This window comes from Ischnura elegans, chromosome 9 (genome assembly GCF_921293095.1).
Source record: "Ischnura elegans chromosome 9, ioIscEleg1.1, whole genome shotgun sequence".
Lineage (NCBI taxonomy): Eukaryota > Metazoa > Arthropoda > Insecta > Odonata > Coenagrionidae > Ischnura > Ischnura elegans.
Genome location: NC_060254.1, coordinates 39,059,791 through 39,079,514, shown reverse-complemented (window position 1 = coordinate 39,079,514; position 19,724 = coordinate 39,059,791). Strand labels below are relative to the sequence as shown.

General features: G+C 37.8%; 7 non-coding genes across 7 annotated transcripts; 2 read left to right on the top strand and 5 right to left on the bottom strand.

The window, feature by feature from the left end:
- The first annotated feature begins 1,161 nt into the window (after window positions 1-1,161).
- Trnay-gua lies at window positions 1,162-1,252 on the top strand. Its single transcript is given in 2 exon segments — window positions 1,162-1,198; window positions 1,217-1,252. It is a non-coding gene; the product is annotated as a tRNA-Tyr (tRNA).
- A 1,040-nt stretch (window positions 1,253-2,292) lies between these two features.
- Trnai-aau lies at window positions 2,293-2,366 on the bottom strand. The gene has a single exon. It is a non-coding gene; the product is annotated as a tRNA-Ile (tRNA).
- A 1,940-nt stretch (window positions 2,367-4,306) lies between these two features.
- On the bottom strand, window positions 4,307-4,380 carry Trnai-aau. The gene has a single exon. It is a non-coding gene; the product is annotated as a tRNA-Ile (tRNA).
- Window positions 4,381-9,362: 4,982 nt separating this feature from the next.
- On the bottom strand, window positions 9,363-9,436 carry Trnai-aau. The gene has a single exon. It is a non-coding gene; the product is annotated as a tRNA-Ile (tRNA).
- A 3,144-nt stretch (window positions 9,437-12,580) lies between these two features.
- On the bottom strand, window positions 12,581-12,662 carry Trnal-aag. The gene has a single exon. It is a non-coding gene; the product is annotated as a tRNA-Leu (tRNA).
- Window positions 12,663-16,117: 3,455 nt separating this feature from the next.
- On the top strand, window positions 16,118-16,280 carry LOC124166139. Its single transcript, XR_006866411.1, has one exon. It is a non-coding gene; the product is annotated as a U1 spliceosomal RNA (small nuclear RNA).
- Window positions 16,281-18,914: 2,634 nt separating this feature from the next.
- LOC124166138 lies at window positions 18,915-19,077 on the bottom strand. Its single transcript, XR_006866410.1, has one exon. It is a non-coding gene; the product is annotated as a U1 spliceosomal RNA (small nuclear RNA).
- Window positions 19,078-19,724: the final 647 nt, after the last annotated feature.

Below are 19,724 nucleotides of genomic sequence, written 5' to 3'. Positions count from 1 at the left end.
TTAGAATCTAAGCAATACAATATTTTAGTTTAGCTTACATATTCCATTCCTAATTTTTTTGATGAGGACAATTACTTGATAAAATCTAGTAGTATCCTCTTGCTATCGAACTTTGTTCATGTTATAGCAGTCATTATGTTTCACAAAGAAAATATTATATTTCCCAAATTACGAGGTTAATTAAACTTATCTAAAACATATAGACCAAATTATTGTTTATTATTCTCGAATGATCATCATATTTACTTTGAGATGGTGGAATTCATTTTCCATCAGCAATATATTTTCCCGCCAACACATGTTTTGCCTGCTAGCGCAGACGAACAACGGTGCAGGATGTTTTCCCATCTATTTAGCGCGGATGACGTCACAGCTGCGATTGGAACACGCTTTGAGCTAAACAGCTTAAAACATATCAGCGAAGGTACGCGATTGGAAATCAGTGCGAAAATATGGTCAATATAGTCGGCGATGGCATAACAGAGCATGCACTCATCCTAGTGACTACCTTTGACAACTTCAGACATGATTTACACGGTTTTGACTGAATAACATCTAGGTATATTTCGCGTCATTTATCGCATGCAAAGCGTGGAATGAGACTGTGTTGCGGGTTGCCCACCAACAAAAACTGCTTTCGGGGACACGATAAAAGGTCATTTTCTCGATATTTAAAAGGAATATAGCTGACGTATTTGGTCTAAAATATCAAGGAAATACCATTGTTACACACCATTGGAAAAAATGAGCGCTTGCTGAAACCGAATTTAAATTATTTAAATTTTTAACGTTTTTCGCTAAAAATTTCGAAATTTCGACAAAATGGCGAACAGAAGATATTAACCGATTTTGAAAAAAAAAATCATATCAGTAATACCCACCCGCGTACGCAACTTTAGCCAGGTATTACTATTCGCTCCTAAAAAAAGTGGCAAAACGAGGCACCCTAGAAAGCACCCATAATGCTTTAAAAAATTAATAGGAAATCGTATAACAACGCAGCCAAAAGACGCATCGATTTATTGACAGCGTCAGTGCTACGTCATGAGGAAAGCCGCGAACCGCGACTGAGCTAATTCGGCTTGAGCGACCGGTTTCAGAGCCAGCTAAGCGAAAAAAATTCTTTCTAAAGATCCTTACTTTCGCATGCTATCGCTATCTCCTTCGGTAGCTCAGTTGGTAGAGCGGTGGACTGTAGAAGGACACTGATTCAGATATCCATAGGTCGCTGGTTCAAATCCGTCCCGAAGGAAATTTTTTACATTCTTTTCCTACGCTGCGATCGTACCATGAAATATGTTATCGTCAAGTATAACTTTAACGTACTATTCTGCACTTTTCTTTCCTTATCTATTATCACCTATTTCTGTGCTAATGTCGATCGATCTCTGATCGTGAGCACTCGAGGCTGTATAAGCGAAAACAGGTGATTCTCGTTCTCCTTTCGCACGGGTCATCGCTTTGCCACGGCAACTCGAAGCGAAGCGAAAAATTTTCCGCTATTATTTTCGTTCTATTCGCGCCGCCTATCGCTTCAGTTCGGGTAACTTCGTTTTCTTGACGAAATACTGAGACGTAAGCAATGACGAATTGCCCAAAAGTCAAAGGGCAAAGATAATTTCAGCGATCAACACACTGCCTCCGCAGTCCGAAACAATTGAAGAGCGCGAAGCACGTTGGTAAGTTCAAATCATATCTCTAAAATATATTATGCCTTTTTTTTATTGCGTAAGACTTTCAAATTGCTACATTAAGTATTTCTGTACAAAATTGCTAATTCATTAGTCGTTTTCAGTAGTTGAACATATCTTTGTTTTTCATCTTTCTCGTAGATGTAAACGCTGAGTCCACAAGTCACTTCGGTGAAACTTATGGGTTAATATTAGAGATAGACGGATACAGGATTTTTTTCGGTTCCGGATTCCAATCGGATCCTTGATTTTCGGAGCCGGATCTTTCGGATCGTATATTTTCTGATGAAATGAACAGCAAAGTAACAGGACAAAAATGTTTTGATTTTTTGTGAAAGAAAGCGAAATTACCAATCAATGAAGGTGCATAACAGTATTTTTTTAAGTAGCTCCAGCATTTGCTAGTGCTTTGTCAAGGAGATCAAAAATGAGGCACTTTAACTATAAGGAATAATGTAACATGATCTCTGCCCTGTTGTTAAGAAGTTTTTTAACCAATCATTATGACGTTGAAACTCGGACCTTAAAAGTCTCAGTACTCACCTTTTATCCTATTAAAAAAAGACCCTTCAGTACGTTTAGGATGACAAGGAAAAATAAATGGCCCATGGGGGGATCGAACCCACGACCTTCGCGTTATTAGCACGACGCTCTAACCAACTGAGCTAATGGGCCGCTCTGTCTAAGGTAAGACAAGATTTTCTCATTTGTAGCAAATGATATTCCAATAAAAATTTTTCAATAAAACAGAGGAGTGACCAAGTTAACGGAGCAACTTAGCGTAGCGATTAATTCCCTATTAAAAGTAGGAATACAGATTATGGGAACACGGAGCCCAATGTTTATAGGCATTTGTTTAACTCCAAAAGATAATTGTGTAAAGATTTATATTAAACTTCTCTGGACATTAAGCGAAATGCAAATTTTTTTCTCCCCGGATCATATAAATATTTTACATTTGGACTAAAGATAACTAATACTTAATTTCGAACAAACATCGAATTTTATAAGATAAAATTTGTATCGTGCGATCAATTTCAAATCCTTCTTTTAATTTCTACTACATGAGAGTCAGTTGTTGGTACCTTACCTTTATACATCGAAACTGATTAGAGATTAATTCTCATCGGATTCGCCACCGGGTCAGATCTTATACTGCAGGCGTTTCAATGGCCAACTGTGTTTCCATTAGGATCAACCGAGACTCTTTCTTCTGATGAGCGTTCTATATTCAAGGAATAAATCATGGCGTTCCCGCTGGCTATCTTAGTTGGTCCGCTATTCTGATAGTTTTCTTTAAGTGTTTAGTCAAAATAACGCGATCAATTAGAGGGAGTCTTTAATTTTACTTCATTTAATTACAGCAACTGCAATTTAAATAAGAACATCCGAAAAATATTGATACTTAGGTCCACGTAGCTTAGTAAATTCGATAATTCGGCTAGAAGTATATGCAAATTTAAACATACAGCCCGCAGGACCGAAAAAGGCCAATGTCTTTAGCCTTACGGTATGGCCATAAGGAACATGATATAACAGGTCGAACAATATAAAGCAAAATGTCACCATATCATATACAATATCACTTAGGCTGGCATTGTTTGAAATTCTAATGGCACTGAGAATTCTCATGTGTATAATTGATGTACACCTATTCCATGTCGTACCACGTACAGAATGATTCGTTTGCCTATAGATCTGTGTGATTTTTTTACTACAAATGAAACTTTTAATAATATTTTTAATTTACTTCAGTGCGGAGAAATGAGCCATAATTTGTGAGTCATGTAGGATTTTGTTCTTTCTCGGCAAACTAATGATGTAATAATTTTTGGGATGATTACCAGTCGTCTCAGACATGGTAGCGGTGTTGTTACGCGCTATCTTTTCTTCCACGGGTCTGCCGATTCGTTCTGAATTATGGTTATTTGCTGAAATTGGTCCACATTCACCTATTATATCTCATCACTGGTATTCAGAAATAATGTAATCCATGGAACAAAACAAATCTCATGTTATCCATCTAATTACAACCATCATGCACTCTTTCGTCTAGCGCTGAGTCAATGAAATGCTGTAGGCTTATTTTTGTTAAGTAATTACTTGTAGTAGCTTTAGGTTTTGTTCATTGTTTTAGTGGTCTTGATGATTTTTTCAGTTGATTAGTATTGAAAAATAGCCTTATACGTTAGAAACAAAATAAATAAACGCCCTGAGAACGATGGCGGAGACAAGAACTGCTAAAAAAGACAGAATTTACTGATCAAGAGTTGGCACAGCGACTGCATAACACTATGCCATCGCTCACTAAGCACATCATGAAAACGCTTGTGGACCATAGGGGGATCGAAATTTTCCGACAATATTTTTAACAGCAGCAAGCACCGAAAATAAAATATCAGATTCTGTGACAAAAAAATAAGACTGAGATGGAAAATAACGATTTATGCAGCTCTATTGACCACAGTGGAGGAACAACTTGTTCAAAGCAACAGAACAGAGAGGATTTGCAAAAGAGTATGATTGGAAGAATCATCTAACCCATCAGGAGCATTAACACCTAAATGAACAATAAGGGCACTGCCACACAACAGGTCTGAAATGGAAAAAATAATTGGCCCATGGGGGGATCGAACCCACGACCTTCGCGTTATTAGCACGACGCTCTAACCAACTGAGCTAATGGGCCACTATTGATATATTTTATCTCTTCTACAATCTAATCGATAGAAGATGAAGGAGACTAGATTGCGAACTATGTCACCAAATGATACGAATTAATCCTTTCGGCAATATTATCAGTATCAAAAATTCACGCTGATACCGTTAAACGTCATAAATTTCTATATGGAAAGGAAATATCCTATATGTGACAGAGGAATGAGTATGAGGAAGAGGTGCAAACAATAATATCCACGGACTTTTCATTGCCATTAGAATTTCAAACAACCACTACGGTATTTTCCTCATAAGAATCTTGTACCGTGCACCTCTGCTTCTTTTGAAAATGGCAAAACATTATCGGGAGTCCTCTCATTAAGTCCATATTCATCGGCGTGATAAACTTTCGTATCTATTCTCCAAGTTATTAAAGGCCTGTTTACACGGAACATTAACACGCACGGGTTTATATGTAAGTCTATGAACGCGAGAATGAACGCCAAAATGCATCGTGTAACCACCCAACTTGTGCGAATGCATGCACAGAAAATAGAACCTGTTCTAATTTGGTTCATGCATTCGTACATGTTCCGTTCCGGTCCACAAAAATCATCCACGCAAACGTACATTAACTCGTACGTGTTAATGTATCGTGTAAACAGGCCTTAATTTCGTTCATGCATTCCTACATTTTCCGTTCCGGTCCATAAAAATCGTCCATGCAATTAGACATTAACTCGTACGTCTTAATTTATCGTGTAAACAGGCCTTTAAACACGACAGAGCTGTAATAAATGAACTTCGGATAATAATAATAATTTTTAGGATTAGAATATTATTAGAATAGGATTATTAGAATATTTTCTCCCGAGAAGTTAATACATCTTCTTGATTCGTGATAACGTTTTATTCGACATGCGAGTAATAGCCACATGATTCGTGTTAATAGGTTACGTGCAATTCTATATGTTATAACTTGATTCGGATGAAAAAAATACAATTTATAGTTGTTTAGTTTTTTATCGTAATATTTTACCCAACGTGAAAAATTTATCATCATTATATAAAGGAAAATCAGGTATTTATAATTTATTTGAAAGCACAGAGCCACCACGTAAGGTGGAAATGGTTTTTCACACGCAGATGCAGAGTTGAATCATTGCACTGCGAGTCAACACAAACAATAGCCACAGTGTAAGACGTAGCCAGCTTCGGAGTTCGAAATGGGACACATGAGCTACAATGAAATTTTTTATACTTGATGACTCGATTCGAATGAATAAACATTACACTTTATTGTAGTTTTTCTTTGTTATCACACAATTTTAACGCACGTGAAAGATTTATCATGATAATAAAAGAGAAAATTGGTCATAAAAAATTGTTTATTTAGAATCACAAAGCCACAACGCAACCTTTCGTAAGGTGGATAAAGTTATTCACAAACAGTAAAGGCCTGTTTACACAATACATTTACACGTACGAGTTAATGTGCGTTTGCGTGAATGATTTTTGTGGACCGGAACGGAACATGTACGAATGCATGAACCAAATTAGAACAGGTTCTATTTTCTGTGCATGCATTCGCACAAGTTGGGTGGTTACACGGTGCATTTTGGCGTTCATTCTCGCGTTCATACATTTAGACATTAACCCGTACGTGTTAATGTACCGTGTAAACAGGCCTTAAGAGATGAATCATATCATTGGGAGTCAACACATACAACAGCCACAGCGTAAGACGGAGCCAGCTTCGGAGTTCCAAAAAGAGAGACTTGCGCTATAATGCCAGTCGGGAAACTAGCTTTTTCGATTCATCAAAGGGGGAAGCCTAGGAATTTCTGGGGCACTGCCAAGAACTCGAGCGGAAAAATAGTGGGTGACATTTCGGGAACGCCATCGTGCGAGTTCCCAAAGCGAGCAGGAAAAACATGTATGATAACCTTTAGAGGAATCCACCGCTCCGTGTTGGAGGAATGAACCAAAAGAAAGTATATTCAAGATATCCCTAAGAGAAAAAATCCAATTCAATTCTATGGATATTCAATAAAAATACACCTCCATAATTACTTCATCGATTCAAGATTTTATAAAAGGCTTCATACGACATGAAATGTGAGTATCGCATTTTAAAATGACAATTACTACATACTCAAACGAAAAAGCTTGCGTGGGCAAAGGAGAAAGTATCATTTCCAGGTTATTAATTGACTATGGGGAGATTAAATAGAAAGGAGACAGCGAGAATATAAGTGAATTTGATTCTGATGGGTATTTAATAAAAAATACTCCTCCATCGGTACTTCATAGATCCAAGATAATTTAAGAATACTTCATGCAAAATTTATAAAGAAAAACGCATTTTAAAATTACAATTACTAACTACTCGTGCGTAGACGTTGCGTGCGTTGGCAAAGGAATATCACTTCCAGACTTATTATGAATAGTCTACGGGGGGATTGAATATAAGGAAGGCTCCAGGAAGAACACAAGTAAATTCCATTTTCATGGATATTAGAAATGCTCTAATATGAATTTCATCAACTAAAAATTAAAAAATATTGAGTTGATGAAATATCTGGCGATATCACACTGAAGAAAGCTCTTTAGAATGACGTGTAAACTTTGATACCCGTTGAGTTAATAAATATGTGTGGGAAAAATTCTACACCTGTTTCTATCTTATTACGATGGATTTCCACGAAGTAAACCCGTCGACAATCGACTGACTCATAGCGCAGCAGCATTCTGATTGGCCGGCAGAAATATCGAAGGAGAGATATATTTCAAGATAGAATTCTCAAGGTTAATATTGTACACCAAATGATTTCCAACATAAACTAGGTAATGGAGCCCGATAGCCCACACCCTCACAACTTCTTATCTCAAAAGACTCCCGAACAATATTGCACTAAACCGTAATCTACACAAGGAAATGATCTGGATGTCAATATCGGACGAGTACCGTTACGACAACGAGGCCAAATATTCTGCGAGATTTTTTTTCTTCAGCAAATCAACCTTTAGAGTGAAGAGATACACTTATATCTCTGTTATATAATTTTTGGTTTTTTTCCCGGCGAACAATTGCAGTGAAGTTTTCTCGGGTTTCACACCGGGTTAGGTCCTCCATTTCTCCTTCCAACGTTTCGATGAACAACTCGCCCATCGTCTTCAGGGATTCCGGAATCCAACAATCCAAATACCTGAAGACGATGGGCGAGTTGTTCATCGAAACGTTGGAAGGAGAAATGGAGGACCTGACCCGGTGTGAAACCCGAGAAAACTTCACTGCTATATATCTCTGTTGTTTAAGAAAGAATAGCGGGGTTTTAACGCTTAATCATACCCAATACTAATCATACCCAATAAACTTAACTTACAGCTATAAATTATGCATCAAATGAAAGAGTAGGTACCTGAAACCGTTATGTTTATTGGCAACAATGCACATGTGCAACCAATGTTTCCGCCGCCATCCGTTAGAGGGCGCTAGTAGCGAAGATGGCGACTAGTGAACAGAAAGATTTATGTGTTTTGAAGTTTGCAAAGACGGAATCTGTAGTTACTGAGCAAGGTGCGTTCCGCATTAAGTTTGGTTGTGATCCTTCAGGTGATAATAACGCCCATGCCTCAAATAGCAGCTGACCATTCAGAATAAAAAGACAGGATTGAAGCAGCTGTTGCGACAGTTACTAGAAATATATTAATCAACGTTTGGGACGAACTCGCATATCGTCTTAGCGCGTGTGAAATGGTGCTAATATTGAACCCTATATTGATTTTGCCATTTGCTAATATTGATTTTGAAACTTCCCGTATAAACTCGAATAAAGTAGCAAATCGCAAAGCGGATGCATACCGATTCGAGGTGATAAGGTTTTCAGAGCTGACGGCAACATGTGCCGAGACTCGTACACGAGTTGAGCAGGAAGTCACGTGACAGAGCAATAAAGGAAAATGTTCATGGCATGACTTCTCCTCGACGCGACGGAGCGAATGATAGGCGAATCTTATCTACGTGGATTCCATGTTTTCAAATGATAATAAATTCCGAGCTCGACCCAAGAAATTTATCAGTCCATTCCCCAACGGATGTTGTGAAACTAGACCTTTATGGCATTCAACCTGACTTATTTTCGTGCATGGGATAGAAATTTCGTGTAAGGTACATAAATGAGCCTCCACTACAGAGATTGATCCGAGAAAAGAATTACGTATCATCTTCATTAAATGTTCAAAATATGTTCTTTTAACTGAAATTCTACGGACGGAAACATTAAATAGGATTTTCGTGAAAAATGAATAAAACACTTATGAAAATTACATTTGAAAATCTGAAATTAACACGTTTTTATGACGTCACTGCATTGTATGTTTGTTTGTTAGTCTGTAAGGGTTAAACCTTGCAACTCAAATTTAATCCAGTCCCAGATTAGCTATCGAACATGCATTTTCAGTGCAAATCAAAACCAAATGATAATGCAGGCTTAGGTCTTCAGGGGTAGTACGAGCAAGCAGTAGGAATCCTTAAAGAGCTTTCAGTGTGAATAAATTAGTTATGTTCAATAAATTCGCCAAAGATTCTCTTAGATTAGTTTAATTCAGGTTATATTGCTATTTTACAAATTGAAGCAATAATAAAAAGGAAGTTCTTGCTAAAATCGATGAGAGTTTACCAGGAGAATATACACATGTTAAAAAATTTTGCCTTTTTTTAAATATTTATGGATATAACGATTTCCACTCCTGTGTGAAATATAGTCATCTTGCACGTGCCGAATTATTCGCGAGAAAACTGGCCCACTGAATTCAAAATTCCATACGCTCTTAACCACCGAAAGCTGTTCCGCCAAAAGCATGACGTTCCTCCTGCTCGACGTAAGATCATTAAGTTTTTTTTTATTACGAATAACTGAGCATGTTTAAATTATAATGGGAAGGCACTAGCAGAAGCTGATGAACAATAAGGACACTCCTCCACGGTAAGTTTGGCATGGAAAAAATAAATGGCCCATGGGGGGATCGAACCCACGACCTTCGCGTTATTAGCACGACGCTCTAACCAACTGAGCTAATGGGCCGCTTGAAACTGAACGACGTACACATAGAACGAATTCTTAATCCGTCCCTCCTACTATAAGGAGACTCAGCGGCGTAACTATAAGGGGGGGAGGAATGAGGAGGATAGGTCCCCCTCCCCAAAGCCTCAGAGAATTAAAAATAATATTGAAAACTGTTATCTAGTTTTGACTTATAGTAAATATTAACGTAACCTTTTAATGAAACCCAAATTTTTAGTGCTAAAATTATATAAAATGTATTTGCAGGCATGTCATTTTTCCAAGATTTGCCTAGAAGGGTAGGTGGGTGGGTGGGAGGTCACCCTTCCCCTTCCACTCTCATTCCCCTCCCCTAAAGAATATTCCCAGCCACGCCACTGACGAGAATGGAAAGAGCATGAATTAAATAAGATTGTACAATATGTCCGCAAAGTATACGATTTAATTTTTAATGTAACCAACTGAGCTAATGGATATCTTGATCTAACATCTAATATGACGCATAATGCATAGGCGGACCCAGGGGGGGGCACGGGGGCACGTGCCCCCCCAAACCCTTAAAAATATGCTAGATTTTTGATACGGTCCCATTCTCATTTCGTTCGTTTTGTATAACGAGGTATCCTTGTGCCCCCCCCTTGAACAAAATCCTGGATACGGCCGTGCTTGTGCCCCTCCCAGAAAGAAATCCTGGATCCGCCCATGGTATAATGCATAGATAAAATTAATAATCCGTCTCTCTTACCGCTATAAAGAGACTGGAGAAAGCATGAATTAGATAAGATTGTACAATGTGTCAGCAATTATACGATTGATTTTTAATGTAATATTGTACAAATTTTCGGAGATAATTAGCATGGTATTAGCTTTATAAATAATACATGCATAAACAATAAAATGAGCCCTACAAACCAATTCGTCAAATATTCCTTTATTATAATCTGGAAACGGCAATTATGATATCAATCACATGATAATTATCGCACACTGTTGTAAAGAAATGATAAACGAGATTAGAAACGGGACGCAATCAATTCCAAATATCTACCGCCAGGACCTACAGGGTCAGGTATTTCGTTACGTGAGAATGAAATCTAGGAAAATGTTTAACGGGTGTCCTTTGAGAGCACAATTTCATAGCCATCCGGAAATTTAACACAAATAGGACAATCTACTAGTGTTACTCACAAGACAAGAGCAGATGACCACTACATTCACATTCATAGTCATAATACAAGAAGCCAAAATGAAATCCATGTAAGTCAGCACCGAGTAAATAAAACAATTAAAGGCATAGACCATCAGGGAATACTTGTGTATAATAAATTGCCAAGCTATGTAAAAAATATCAAAAGTTCCTTTAAATTTAAGTGTGCCGTGAAAAAACTACTTTTAAGGAAATTATTCTATAGTGTGGGTGACTTTTTAATGTAAAAAAAATTTAATTGTGTAATTGAAATGTGTTCACAAAAAAAAATTTGTAAACTGTATGTATTTATATTTTTTTATATTGTTTTGTTATTTGAGCATTGTTTTTCCATTCATATTGTGTAATACATGTAACATCCTTGACAAAGCTATGCATAATGCAAATGCTTACGGTGACTTAATAAATCAATCAATCAATCACAGCATCATCTTGGATGTTACAATGTAACATAGCAGAGAGCAAATTGGATTTCCATTAAAAATTTCAAATCATTACATGAGATATAAGGCCTCACGCAAGTTTTCCTATTCCATAATCACTATGACCGAAGTGAAGGAAAACATAGGCAAAATTGAATCTAAACAGGAGGCATCGCTCTTCGACAGTAAAAAGGAAATAACTCCAAATAAAGAAAGGAAAAGATAAGAATTCAGTTAACAAAAAATATCAAAATATAATCCTGACTTACTTCCATTGCCTAGAATGCCTTTCAGCGTCAAATGATTCGTTTTCAATGACGATAGATTGCGTTGTGGAAGGCGGAACTTTGTGAAAATTTATTTCACATAGATGAGGAAAAAATTCACTTAGTAATTCCCACACTGTAAAACGATTTGTGGAGGCTTCGATTTCCCGGCAATCATTATCAATATAGTTACCCTTAGCATTTTTGAGATTCTATGAATGTGCAAAGGAAATGGGAATAAGGTAAGATTACGTTGCGGTGGCAATTTCACCTGAATGACGAGAACCATGTTCAGGTTTGGTCAAGACAGGCAGTGACCAAAAATGCATAGTCACCGAAATATCTACGGGACGTCCTAGTTTCGGATATTCACACTGTGATTTCCTGGCATGTGACTTACTCTGGTTTTTCCACCGGGCCACGATGTGCATATTTGCCAACACAAAAAAGGGGGCTGGAAAATGGAAAACAGGTGAACTAAAGGATGCCATGACGTTTTTCGAGACAAAGCTTGAAACTTAACAAAAAAAATACACAAAATGGTAGGCAATCACTGAATCTTAGGAAAATTTCCATGCGCACTCGTTGTTGTTTACAAACAGGCATCTAAACATGACGAAAAATTCTCAGAGGGAACAGCGTTTTTAAGTTCGCCATGAAACCTGATGCGACAACTCAACCCTCTACGGGAAATCATTCCTCAAAAATTCAACCCGCCAAGCCATGGAAAGGGGGCTCCTCTTTATTGTGCCCTTGACATTGGTAATCACCATTTTTACCGCCTATTACATTTTATTTACTTTGACAAACATTCATCAAAAAAAGATGATTAATATAATAGAAAAATGGCAGGATTTGTCCCTAAGCCTATGACGAGATTAGGGCATTATTAATTTTCAAAATAGTAACATTATAAGTAAAACATATAGTTAGAAACGATCAAAGTAACAAGAGCCAAGATACGTTAAGAGCATAACCATCGTAAAGAAACTATCTGGCGTTCAAAAGCTGTTTTCAGCTTGCCATCTATATATTACGTTTCGACGTATGTATACGAGTGTTATTTAGGCATAAATAACGCTCTAGTGAAGATCCAGGTGCAATGAAACGTAATGCTTCGTCAATATGTACATAGCTTTGCGCCATCCAAACTCGGTTTAAAATCTCAGATTAAGTTAAAAATTCAGTCCACAAATTACAGCCGGTAAGTTAATACCACTGGCTAAAATCCCACGGAATAGTGCTCAAACGTCAGTCAGGGGAAAAAATTTGGCAGCGGTGGGATTCGAACCCACGCCTCCGAAGAGACTGGTGCCTTAAACCAGCGCCTTAGACCGCTCGGCCACGCTACCACATACTTCCCCTTTCTGCCTCGCTGTTGAGTAGTCTGTCCTTGCGATGGGTGATAACGGTAGACACGCATTCGTCAGGCCCATCTACCAATATCTACCGCCCACAGCCTTGTACCGCACCAAAGGTCTGTTATCTCATATTCATCATCCATGTTCCGTGCACCTATATGGGGCATACACTACATAATGTGGGGCTCCGCATTTTTACTGTCAATCACTGAAAAATATAGATCACAAACATTTTTAACTACATGATTTCAGCTATTTACATGTCTTTTGTGCGCGACTTACGTTAATCTGGTCAAACTGGTATGGATTAAATAGCTTCTTACATAATGGATTGTCAAAATCTCAATGTAAATAGAATTTGTACAACAATATACCGCTGACTGATTAGAACTTACGTAGTCACCCGAAAGTAGAAGTAAGTTCGTAAAACCCACGGAGATTAATCACTTGCTTTGACCGAAAAGCGATTCCCGATCTCCCGAACGAAAACAAAATTACAAAAATTCATATTTTGGAATGCTTAGGAAGTAAACCCTTCGTAAGAGAAGAATTTAGAACTAACTACAGTGTAAAGAGCCCATTACATAATGTCAACTTAAATTTGTACGGACAGCGAAAACCAGAATATATGCTGAGTTCACGTAGTCTTCCATTCGAGGCCATTAATATAGACAAGCGTGATTCTGTACCACTTTGCTTCATTTCAACATAAATATTATCTAATTAAAGTTACGCTCATTTCATGTTCCCGTTAACACTAACTAGAACATCATTTATGAATTAAGAATAACTTTTAATTATACTTTCGGTCGTAAATGGAAGACAGAGTTAACTCTGGTTCCTAAGCTCCTTTCATTTTTTTAAATGGATAGTAAAATTATAAATATTACGGTAATTAATGTCAATTATTGACTTTCAATTGACTTTACTCGCCCAGAAAAGTCAGAGTCCCAAAATGCATTAAAAAGGGTAGACTATTTCATGGAGGTGGTAACTTATTATCGGTTTTTGGAGATCAATGATTATCGTTTCAACCAAACTTAATGAAGACACAACTTGCAGGTTATGGTGCCTACAGTTCCTTCCAACCCTTAAATCTGAATCTGCTTAACCCATTATAACCCAATGTTGATTTTGTGGAACATCGAATATGTAAATATTTTCAGCTATACTTCAGGAAAGATTTAAACTGCGTGCTCTTTTGTGATGTAAAATTTGATGGCGAAATATGTAGCTGCCACTATAAAATGTGCTTCAGCAGAAAATTTTCGCTTATTTAAAATGAGAAGCCTTGTAATTGAATTTCTCCCAGAAGCAGCTCTGGGTTAGAAAGGGTTTACCCTGAGGCGATCCCCGGTCCCAGGTCATAGGTCCCGCACCCCCGATCGAAATTAGGAAAAAAATTCGCATTTAAGGTGTCTGTAGCACTACGGAATAGTACTAAAAGATAGTTCCCTTCCATCTATGTGTATAACCGTACTTAATTCACATTTAACATTGTATTTACTTTATACGTAATATTACATGGGATGTCCTAATTCAAAATGACTTAATCAAACCTCACATTGTTGAATTAAAACTTTTGGGCTATGTCGCCGCGTCAGATTTTGGGTGGCCCCAACGTTTCCCGACCGATGCTGGTCGCTTTCTCAAGGGAATCTGAAAAATTTGCCCTGAATCTGAAAAGATTCCCTTGAGAAAGCGACCAGCATCGGTCGGGAAACGTTGGGGCCACCCAAAATCTGACGCGGCGACATAGCCCAAAAGTTTTAATTCAACATGACGAGCACCCGCGAAAGTTTTAACGAAAAAAACCTCACATTGTTCCAACCCCCTCCTCAACCAGTTTCAATGTTTACACCACATCACCAAAGGACAGCTCTCTAACATTGAAACTGTCTGAGCAAATTAAAAAGTGTGGAAAACTGCTGCAGATGTTTGCATCATTACTATCGAGGAATTTCCACAAAAATAAAATTCGTCAACAATCAATCTGGTTCCTCCTCCTCCCCCGTCCATTCTCTATTTTCCTTGCCCAAAGCTTGTATACGTGCACTGCAAACACTAATTCGCAAAGCGCATCGTAGGAAGTTCCTCGGCCGAGGAAGTGAAAGACCGGTGGTGCTATTTCTTACTCGCTAGGCCACACCTCGATGAATACGCGAATAGTATACCCTATCCGGCGAAAGACTAGTAATACGCAAACTGGATAATTACAAAGGAAAACGGAAAGATTCGATTTTTTTTTTCATTATGGGCGAGTAGACCGCCACACAGTTTCTACATGAGTCATGTAAAGATCCGCAAGAGACAGGGGAACTACTTGCTAGGCTTAGATCGATCGATTAATGTAGAACATATACCTTTAGGAGAGGCATTGAGAAGATCGTTTTCTACCTCATGTAATGGTCGGAGAGAACCTGTATTATAAAATAAATATTTTGATTTACGGATGAGTAGGTATAAGAGTTTCCCCCACTCGCCGCAAAGAAATCTGCATCTACACCTACGAGGTACCATCAGGGTGTGTGGCACGGGGCAGATTCCACACAAGGCATACAACACTCATCCTAGCCTTAATCGGAAACGAAATCGCACGCACGTCAAAATATTACACTGCAAAACATCCACAGAGGTGTCTGCCAGGGGGTGAACCATCACCAGCATAGATGGTAATGCATGGAAAACCATACGTTAAGGAAGATGTGAGAAATAGGAATATCCACACAATCGCAAATCTACGATTGAAATCACACTAAATATGTACACTGTACAACCGTAAAACCCAATCTTATGAATATCATCGACTGCCATCAAGTGACGTCACGTTTCATTTATTTCGTTACGGATTGTCCTCAGATGATGATTAAACCGGTAAATTTACCGGAAATTTCTTGTTGAATTCTTCTCAGGTTTTCTACCGGGTGAGTTGCTTATAGTCCACCGTTTCGTTGGCTGCCTCTGACATCGACCTCAGGGCATGAGGATTATGCAGAAGCAGCCATCGAAACGTCTACCTACAAGCAATTCACCCGGTGGAAAACCCGAGGAAAATTCACCAGTACCATACGCCGGGAAAGAAAGAAATCTGATATTTCACGTCTCTTACCGTCATGGCGTAAATTATTTGACGGAACGTGGCTCGTAATCAAATGTTACACATCCGCAAGCTTTTCAGCCCATACCAGGCGTGCTAAAAATTTTGAAATTGCCGCGTTTTATTTTGGCGGAAAAAAGTAAAAACTGGCGGTGAGCGATTGGATATACGTTAACATATTTATTTGTTATAACTGTTACTAGGCCACATTACTTTAAAATGAGCTTGTTAGAATGTTAATTTGTTGTAATGTACACGAGTGTCGTGAATGTTGAAAAGCTGTAGTTGGTTGTCACAATGCAGTTGAATGCGAGTATCGCGTGGTCGCTCGCGTGCAACCACTTTCAGCATACTTACCTGGCGTAGAGGTTAACAGTGATCCCTAAGGCTGTTCCTCCGGGACGAGGCTCGCCCATTGCACTCCGGGCGTGCTGACTCCTGCGATTGCCCCAAATGTGGGTAGCTCGGACGTGTAATTTTTGGTAGTAGGGACTGCGTTCGCGCCGTCCCTCCATAACTGGTATCCAATTATATCATCTCGATAGAGAATGAGCACCCGGGAGGAAAATGTTTTAAATGCAGTTAATTCGATCAAGTGTATCGTAAATACCATTACTCTCGATTAGCAGCATTAATTGTAGCTTAGTTTGCGTAATATTTTATATGCATTGTATTCGCAACGATATTGAGCAGACGAAAACGCTCATCTATTGGCTCCTCGGTATGTGACGTCATTCCCCAGACGTCACAGGAATTTTTCGTATTTGAATGCGAGGGTGGACCATCAAGATACAAAAATCATGCTTAGGAAGTTACTAAAAAGGTTTTGTTTCTTTATTTCCTTTAATATCGAAAAAAGATGTAAGAGGACTGGCAAATTCATATGCATCGATAAAATTGTATTTCATCGATAAAACTGTATTCGGTCTGGGACTATTTTCTTTCGCGGGTGGTGCCATCGTGCCATATCCTAGAAAGAAGGCCTGCACAAGCCTTTGGAGATCGCGTTGTTTACGTTACGTCTCACCACATTTCAGGGGTTTTTGTGGTTAAGTTGGTGAAAAATAGTGTCTGGTAATGGTGAAGTTTCCCTTATTCTTTAATTTCATTCACTGGGCTTCAGAAACGTGTTTGTGAGGCATTTTTATATAAAATGATGTTTCCTGGAGTTTAGGTCAATAAATTAAAAGTTAGCAGCCAACGTTTCGTTTTATTTTAAAAACATCTTCAGGGCTATGTTAGAAAAAAAAATGTGAAACAACATAAAATGCAGAGAATTAGGCAATATACAATATATATACATATAAAAGGAGCAATCGGTTTTTTTTATAAACAATATAATTTATAGAAATATATATATAAACATATATGTATGAACAGAATGGATTATACAAAAAATTTTGACATACCTCTAAACTTTCAAGTAGACTGGTGGAAGAAACCACACAAATCGGACAGATTTCTAAATTTCCAATCACATCACCCTCTTAAACATAAAGTAAATGTAGCGCTTGCACTAAAATTTAGAGCTCTGAATTTGAGCGATAATATATTTCACGAAAAAAACATTAAAATAATTGAGGATATTCTAAAGAAAAACCATTTTCCAAAAAAACTTGTTCATTCTATACTTCAAAAAAACAGCACTAGATTTTCACGTACTCAAAATTCACTAAACAAAAATGATTCAGCAAATACAACATCCCCATACCGTGGAATCATCTATATTGGTAAATTATCTGAACAAATTACGAACGTATTCAAAAAAATAAATTATAAAATTGCACACAAGAATCATAACACTCTAAACAAGCTCCTATACACAAAAATAAAATGTGAAACCCCTAAAAATCTAAACAGTAATATAATATATAAAATTTCTTGCCTCGATTGTGACACTTGTTATATAGGACAAACATCGCAATATTTAAAAAATAGAATTTCACAACACAAATCAACAATAAAAGGTGGTATAACTCTATGTGCTCTTGCTAGCCATAGCATAAACGATGGCCATATTTTTGATTTTGAGAACGCCGAAATTTTGGATCATGAAATTATATTGAAAAAAGGACTTTTTAAGGAAATGGTTTATATTTCAAAAACAAAAAATTGTTGTAATAAAAAAACAGGCATCGATAACCTCAGCAAAATTTATTTTTATTTAATACATCAAAATTAATGGCAACCTAGGTTGTGGCAATACCGTAGAAACCAAATATCAATAAATGCATTCAAAGTTTAGAGGTATGTCAAAATTTTTTGTATAATCCATTCTGTTCATACATATATGTTTATATATATATATTTCTATAAATTATATTGTTTATAAAAAAAACCGATTGCTCCTTTTATATGTATATATATTGTATATTGCCTAATTCTCTGCATTTTATGTTGTTTCACATTTTTTTTTCTAACATAGCCCTGAAGATGTTTTTAAAATAAAACGAAACGTTGGCTGCTAACTTTTAATTTATTGACCTAAACTCCAGGAAACATCATTTTATATAAAAATGCCTCACAAACACGTTTCTGAAGCCCAGTGAATGAAATTAAAGAATAAGGGAAACTTCACCATTACCAGACACTATTTTTCACCAACTTAACCACAAAAACCCCTGAAATGTGGTGAGACGTAACGTAAACAACGCGATCTCCAAAGGCTTGTGCAGGCCTTCTTTCTAGGATATGGCACGATGGCACCACCCGCGAAAGAAAATAGTCCCAGACCGAATACAGTTTTATCGATGAAATACAATTTTATCGATGCATATGAATTTGCCAGTCCTCTTACATCTTTTTTCGATATTAAAGGAAATAAAGAAACAAAACCTTTTTAGTAACTTCCTAAGCATGATTTTTGTATCTTGATGGTCCACCCTCGCATTCAAATACGAAAAATTCCTGTGACGTCTGGGGAATGACGTCACATACCGAGGAGCCAATAGATGAGCGTTTTCGTCTGCTCAATATCGTTGCGAATACAATGCATATAAAATATTACGCAAACTAAGCTACAATTAATGCTGCTAATCGAGAGTAATGGTATTTACGATACACTTGATCGAATTAACTGCATTTAAAACATTTTCCTCCCGGGTGCTCATTCTCTATCGAGATGATATAATTGGATACCAGTTATGGAGGGACGGCGCGAACGCAGTCCCTACTACCAAAAATTACACGTCCGAGCTACCCACATTTGGGGCAATCGCAGGAGTCAGCACGCCCGGAGTGCAATGGGCGAGCCTCGTCCCGGAGGAACAGCCTTAGGGATCACTGTTAACCTCTACGCCAGGTAAGTATGCTGAAAGTGGTTGCACGCGAGCGACCACGCGATACTCGCATTCAACTGCATTGTGACAACCAACTACAGCTTTTCAACATTCACGACACTCGTGTACATTACAACAAATTAACATTCTAACAAGCTCATTTTAAAGTAATGTGGCCTAGTAACAGTTATAACAAATAAATATGTTAACGTATATCCAATCGCTCACCGCCAGTTTTTACTTTTTTCCGCCAAAATAAAACGCGGCAATTTCAAAATTTTTAGCACGCCTGGTATGGGCTGAAAAGCTTGCGGATGTGTAACATTTGATTACGAGCCACGTTCCGTCAAATAATTTACGCCATGACGGTAAGAGACGTGAAATATCAGATTTCTTTCTTTCCCGGCGTATGGTACTGGTGAATTTTCCTCGGGTTTTCCACCGGGTGAATTGCTTGTAGGTAGACGTTTCGATGGCTGCTTCTGCATAATCCTCATGCCCTGAGGTCGATGTCAGAGGCAGCCAACGAAACGGCGGACTATAAGCAACTCACCCGGTAGAAAACCTGAGAAGAATTCAACAAGATATTTCCTGTAAATTTACCGGCGTTTTCTAATTCGACTTTGTTTTAAATAAAATATGTACACTCTATGTATCCATGAAATTTTCTATGATGAA